The sequence below is a fragment of the Micropterus dolomieu genome, linkage group LG14 (assembly GCF_021292245.1).
Source record: "Micropterus dolomieu isolate WLL.071019.BEF.003 ecotype Adirondacks linkage group LG14, ASM2129224v1, whole genome shotgun sequence".
NCBI classification, from domain to species: Eukaryota; Metazoa; Chordata; class Actinopteri; order Centrarchiformes; family Centrarchidae; genus Micropterus; species Micropterus dolomieu.
The window spans coordinates 21,928,077-21,935,828 of record NC_060163.1 but is presented as its reverse complement, the minus strand read 5'-3'; positions in this window follow the sequence as shown (position 1 = coordinate 21,935,828).

The window sequence follows — 7,752 nt, the reverse complement described above, 5'->3', positions numbered from 1 at the left end:
GGTGGTGTGGTGCTTCTTCCATTTCCTGATAACTGCACCGACAGTTGATCTTTTCTCTCCAAGTTGCTTTCCGATTCTCTTGCAGCCCATCCCAGCCTTGTGCAGATCAACAATCTTGTCCCTGATGTCCGTAGAAAGCTCTTTGGTCTTGCACATGGTGCTGATGTTGGATGCTGGTTGTTTGGGTGTTGACAGGTGTCTTTTATACAAGTAACGAGGTGAGGCAGGTGTATTTGATGTAGATAATTGGTTGGGATTGGGGCTGTGTCTTAAAGAAAGACTAACTGGCTTGTAGGAGCCAGAATACTTGCTGTTTGGTAGGGGGTCAAATACTTGTTTTTCCTCATCAGATGGTTATCAATTTTTATAAATTCATATGATGTGATTTTCTGGAATTTTCTTTGGGATTCTGTCTTTCACTGTTAGAATGTACATATGATTAAAATTGTAGATTGTTGCATTCTTTGTAAGTGGGAAACCTGCAAAATCAGCAAGGGGTCAAATACTTATTTCCCCCACTGTATAAAAAAAAAAAAAGATATGTTATGAGCTGTTTATTTACATCAGTGTACATATTTAAGAAAGCTGTTGTGTACCTTTTTTAATTAACAAAGTGTCTTGTTAATGTGTAAATACATTTTATTTTGTCAGTGTTTAACAGCTAAAGTCTGGCTTTTGTGCAGCCGACAAAGAAATAAAACAAGTTAAACTATTTTATTGGCACTTTTATAAACTTATATCGACATTGTTATTTGTGCCCGTAGAACAAAAGCATTGATTGTGATAGTGACAGTTATAGACCAAGTTCGGAAGTTTGCTGTTTATATGAAATTAAAATATATACTGGTACGTGTCTCGTTGTCACTCATAATCTTAAACCAAATCTGGGTAATGCAAGGATTTGTCTGTGCCTCTTGAGAGATGCTTTGTTCAACAGCAGCATGTCCTGTCAAGTATTAGTGCAGAACAATAAACATTCCCTACTGTCATCTAACCGCACAAACAAATGTGTAAATGAGATCTGACGCCAGACTGTTCTGACAAGTGTCCAGAAAGTAAGGGAGCACAAAAGAATGAGTTTTCTGCTGCTTAACTTGTTGAGCACTTTTGTAACTGCAGACTTGAATCCCGAGACTGAGGAAATATTAGTTCAATGTCCTTATGGTCGCTCAACAAAAACATCTGTGTCATCAGTAAAAAAAACAAAACACACGTAAAAACTTTGACAGTCCTTCGTTTGATTATATCATTCCTGTAATACAAAATAATGTAAAAACCTGGCTTATTCTGGCTGCTTCAATCATATCGCACTGCACTGGAGCTGCTGTGAGAAACAGTAAAATTGTAACCCATTTGTTAAAGTTTCCAATCCATTGGCCTATATTTTGCACCTCTGAATAGGAACTCATTAAAATCAACCCTGTCTCTGGACCTAGAGTGTGATTTCTCTTTTACATTTTTGTACCTTAGAAATATTCCTAAAGGAACACATTTTGTATCTCTTGGTGTATTAAAAATGTCAGGGTTTATTAAAAATACACCAAGAGATACAAAAACCAAGAGTTCACCCTAAAATGAAATGATTTACGTTATGGGAACTTGCGTTTTGTCTCCTAAAAGGAAGGTGAGTCCTCACAATGAGACTGTATAACCAAATTTATGTCCCCCGCAACATGAGTAATACATGTCCACACACATAAAGCTAAGTTTAGAATACACCCACATACATACACGCTAACAGACGTTTACAGAATCACACTGAAGTGGAAATACATGTTAATGCTGCTAACCTGACATATCCATTTCTACATGTCATGTTTGTTTGGCTCACGACGTACAGAATGTGATATAATTATAACTGCTGTCTGGTCTGATACCAACAACAAGTCATCTTCTCCACAAACACTAACTCAGTGACTTGACATTACCTCACCACAACTGAGGTCATCTTTACTCGTTACAATACCCTGCACTGACTGAAAGCCAGTGTGACTGAATCAGTAAGCTCACCCCCCCCACCCCCGCAGCACGCTGAGTCAGCTGAACTAGTCCCATTATAATGAGAGAGACTGCGAAAAGGCTTGTGTAGTGTAAATTAATACAAAAACTAGAATGATTAAGCTAACCACGCTGTCCTTTTGTGTTCTCATGACCTTTCATAGTTTTTTTTTTTTTTTTTTTTTTAATCACTGCATTACTAAATTCCCTATGTAACTGTAAACTAAGTAGTGAAGTTATACACTTAATGAATCAAATGACAAAAAAAATATTAGAGAAAAATGTTTGTCACAATCGCATTTAAAAATGTCTAAAAAAGAAAGTGATAGAGCCTCACATTTGAGAGGCTTGAGCCAGTACATGTCAGGCAGTTTTGCGCAACAGATGTCATGTATGTGTATCAAAATTGTGTTGTTTTACTATGTTTTTGGCACTAGCTCAGCCAGAAGTGGTTTACGTCCTGATCAGACCTTGGCATGAGTTCCAGCATGTGTCATGGTTGTTGATTATAAAACCAACACTCCCTGCAATTAAGCATGGGGCAATTCATGGACTTCCATAACAAGCATCTAACCTTAACCCTAACCCCCGAGAACAAGCCGCGAAACCGCAGTACAAGTGTGTGGGGGAGTATTTTAGACAGAGACCAAACGATGCGGTGCTCTGTAAGCTCTGCAAATAGGAAATGGCTTATCAAAGCAGCACAAATGGAGTGCACGAACACTTGAAGCGAAATCATGCCTGATAGCTTTGTCAGGGTGTCAGCATGTCAGGACCGCAAATCCTGTTTACTTTGTTTTTCCAGACAAGCACAATATATTAGGATTATTAACATGAGGAGCATATTTCTGTTAGTAGTTACTTAAAATTGATTTTCTAAATGTTTCTTTATGGCCACCATGATAAAAGTAATTTCTGCACTGCTGCTGCTGATAACGTAGCATTAGACTAAGCATCATATGGTCTGCCTTTTTATATTTTCTGTGTTAACGGTCATGTATGAGTGAGAAAATGGCTTAAATTTACGTTACAGATTGTTGTGACTGTACAGCGTGTAAATTGTTTCAGTTATTGTCTTTGCCCAACACTGATGCAAAAATACATTTGCCAGTGATTATTATTGGTCAGCACTGTCAACACACCTTGCTAGCAGCACAAACTCCTGTATCATGATAAAGTACAGTTGAACTCTCGTAGAACATTTGTCCAGAATAATTTTGTCTCCTCTGTCTAATTCCCTGATCGCAGTGAAAGAGTTGGCTTTGCCATTTTAAATCCTGGTGTGTCCAGGCTTTAATGCTGAAACTAGAGCTAGACCGATAATTATTTGTAATTTACTAGACCGATGTCATTTGTATTGATACAAGATAACAAGTTGAAAATCTTTGAGTTTTACAGTGTTGGTTTGACAAAACAAGACATTTAAGTATGTCACCTTTGGCTCTGGAAAGCCAAAACCAACATATAAGACACTGAATGTCTGGACAGTGAGGACTAACCACTACAGATCACCAACTGCCCAATGCAACCCTGTGTTGCATACATGGGTGTATTTGCACAGTAATCATAAAAGGAAAACACTTGGATGCTTTGCATTTCTAACCTTTCAGACTGCCCTGTACAGACTCACACAGCTCTGCGGGCTCCAGGTGCAGTGTAATCACCGTGTGGTCCATTTGCTTTTGACCAGGATAATAGGTGGAGCCTCACTGTGTTTGCTCTGCCACAATAAACATAAAGTGTCCTGACAACAGACAGTTATTACAACCACTGAGAAACTGAACCGCCTTCCATTTCCCATTACAATCTGGTCAACCATTAATGGAGAGATGGGAGCAACCATGGACAAATAGGTACACAAACAGGCTGGAATCCACACAGATCAAAGTGTGGCTAAAAGACGACATCATATACACATTTCTTGAAAGGAGGTATGACTTAAGGTGACAGAAAAGCCTATTCTACCCTTTACAAACCATTCATCAGTGTAATAAGCATTTCAAATACTTTATGAATGTTTAATTTTCTTCACAAAGTCATTACCCATGACCATATCTGAGTGCAAGTGCTTGTAATGCAATTGCAATGTTTTGAGCTTTCATTACACTGACACTGGAGAAATGACAAAAAGAAGAAAACAACTGACAGGAAAGACATTCTGTCATTTGCATATTTTACAAACTATTCATGACATGTTCAAATTGGCAACAAACTGAGGTTGCTATTAGTTGTAGTCTGCCAGTGCGGTTTCAAAACAATGCAGTCCATCAAGTTCTTGTATACTAAAATGCCAAAGTCGTGCATAAACATCATTATGTTGTTGCATTCATTGAAGATTGTTTTTGATCTTCTCAATATCCTCGCTTACAAAGTACAGAAGGCTTGGTTCAAGATCCAACTTATTCATCCATAAAATCATGGATATTACAGCACTCCCTTCCTCTGTAACCAATGCTGATTACAAAACATAGATTAAATGTTAATAAAGTGTTAAATACACAGAAAGACGTAACTAACCAATCTATGAGTTGAACTGGACAATCCTTTGCCTTAAGAGTGATGATTAAGAAAAAGTACTACTAGTGTTCTGCAGAAAAACTGTAATAGCACATAATGAGAGAAAAAGTGAAGACAAATACGCCATGACATATGATCCGTCAGACTGAAGGAAAGACACTCGAGCAGACAGACAGGCATTGAAATTTGAACACTGTTTGTGACATGCTTTTGATTATATTTACATACTGATAACAGGGCCTGCTTATATTTTCTTCAGGCTATAAAACTCATTCTTCCAGGTTCCAAGGTTCAGTTCTGGGGTAGTAGTTGTCGTCAGACAATAAGGATTTATGTTCAGTAGACAGACAGTGACACTAGCCACCTCAAATGGACTGATACAGTGCACACAAAAGTAACATACTGGATTACTAAAAGACCAATGAAAAGATGTGATGTGCATGTTAGCAAGAAAATAACTCCTTCAAGATATTGTCAGTATGTTTTATTACAAAATGGCTTTATATTTTTAAGATCTAACTAGGTGAATAATATCTCGGTCATTAGGGCGCAAGATTTTAAGCCACCTTACTCAACTATAAAAGGAATTAAAGCACTTTCGCGGTGGTTTTGGCACATTTACATACATAGCCTATATACTTTAAATCCCAACTTACATTTTTGCAAAGCATGCTTACTGTTTAGGAAATTTAGATGTATTCGCCCTACTGTTTCAGACAGCCTTCATTTTCCATTCATTTCTGTACTATATGAATATTAAGTTGCACACTAATTATTAGATAATTCAAAGCAACCCTTAACTCAACCTGCTCTTTAACTGCCAGTCAGACTGCAACTAAGTTATGCTCATTAGGGTTTATTTTCTTGATTCATAAATGAATCATTTCAACAACATTATGTCAAAAACATTTAAGAAATAGTGGAAATCATGATTTCCAAGAACCCAAGTTGACATTCATCTTAACCAAAAACTGCAGACAACAAAATCCAGCAAATATTAACAATTGAGAAAATGTTAGACATTTTTACCTTCTATCTTTTTTAAATGACACACGATCTAAATGTCAAGACCACAATTATGTAACTTTAACAGAAATTAATGCAGACTTTATAGATTCCCACCTCAACTTTCAACACTTTGCCAGTACATTTCCATATATTATGAATGGAAACCAATGGCTGCCTTGAATGGTAGAGCTAAAATAATAAAAGAAACATTAAAAACATCCGTTCAAAAACGCTCAGCAAAAAAAACGTTAGGTTATCTAGGCCATACATATATGTTGTTAAGGAGCTAAGAAAACATACCGATATGGTCATTTAATCTGTCAATAAAATTTTTATCAGGTGTCTCCGGGTAAGTGGTAACAACTTGGGATAAGTGCATGTTACAGCAATTCGGGTGAAGACCGATATGTCCTGTGTCATTTTATGGAGTCATATCAGCAAATGAAAGTAAACTAGCGTTGACTCCCATGTATGTTCTGTGATATGAATGAATCGTAAACTCGCGTTAAGCGTTAAACCATAAGATATCACAAGGCTCAAGACACAGCTAGCCTTCCGTGACAGTTAGGAGACTGCACTATTTGCAAACCAAAGTAAATGAGCCAAAAATATTTGTAATTTGACTATTTAACTACTGCAGAGAAAAACAAAACCGTAAGCAGTCAGGAACTTTGAGGAAACAAACACGCCCTTTGTATTCCTCTTAACCTTTATAAACTACAAAACACCAAAACCAGTGGATTAATCCTGACAGAGATGGAAAGGTTTTTTCCCCCCCCCCCCAGGATAAGTAAAAAATTTATTTAACTTACCTGCTCTTCGTGGTCACCTGCGGCGGAAGAAGCCATGTTGAAGAAGTGTGCAGCCGCGCTTCTCCGGCTCACAGGTAACTTTGATCACAGGAGTTGTTGAGGAACAACGAGCTAAATCTTCGCACAGACTGTACAATAGTCGCTATATAAACGCGCAAGAGGAGGTGACATTTGCGTACAGCTTCACTCTCCGACTTGTTCCTTTCAGGGGTCCCACAGCAGCCCGGGCAGAGCTGTGAAAGTGTCGGCGTGTCCTGCAGGAAACTCCAGGTGAAGCGGAGCAGTATGCAGCCCCAGCCCGGCGCGACTCTCTGGGAAAACCCAACGCATGGTGGCACCATTACCCTCATCCTCATTTAAAATATGCTGTAATGTTTGCATCGAAACACATGAGGGCAGTGTTGACAAAGCAGAAAGTGTTTTGCTTCAGAAGAGCCTTGGGAAATGACTTGTTCGCTCAATTTAGACCAAATCATACACTGCTCAAAAAAAATAAAGGGAACACTAAAATAACACATCCTAGATCTGAATGAATGAAATAGTCTCGTTAAAGACTCCCTTCTTTACATAGTTCAATGTACTGACAACAAAAATCACAAAAATCATCAATAGAAATCAAATGGCATCAATGTCTTCCTCTTGCAGGAACTGCTGACACACTCCAGTCACATGAGGTCTAGCATTGTCTTGTATTAGGAGGAACCCAGGGCCAACCGCAGCAGTATATGGTCTCACAAGGGGTCTGAGGATCTCATCTCGGTACCTAATGGCAGTCAGGCTACTTCTAGCGAGCACATGGAGGGCTGTGCGGCCCCCTAAAGAAATGCCACCCCACACCATTACTGACCCACCGCCAAACCGGTCACGCTGGAGGATGTTGCAGGCAGCAGAACGTTCTCCACGGCGTCTCCAGACTGTCACATGTGCTCAGTGTGAACCTGCTTTCATCTGTGAAGAGCATCCAGTGGCGAATTTGCCAATCTTGGTGTTCTCTGGCAAATGCCAAACGTCCTGTACGGTGTTGGGCTGTAAGCACAACCCCCACCTGTGGACGTCGGGCCCTCATACCACCCTCATGGAGTCTGTTTCTGACCGTTTGAGCAGACACATGCACATTTGTGGCCTGCTGGAGGTCATTTTGCAGGGCTCTGGCAGTGCTCCTCCTGCTCCTCCTTGCACAAAGGCGGAGGTAGCAGTCCTGCTGCTGGGTTGTTGCCCTCCTACGGCCTCCTCCACGTCTCCTGATGTACTGGCCTGTCTCCTGGTAGCGCCTCCATGCTCTGGACACTACGCTGACAGACACAGCAAACCTTCTTGCCGCAGCTCGCATTGATGTGCCATCCTGGATGAGCTGCACTACCTGAGCCACTTGTGTGGGTTGTAGACTCCGTCTCATGCTACCACTAGAGTGAAAGCA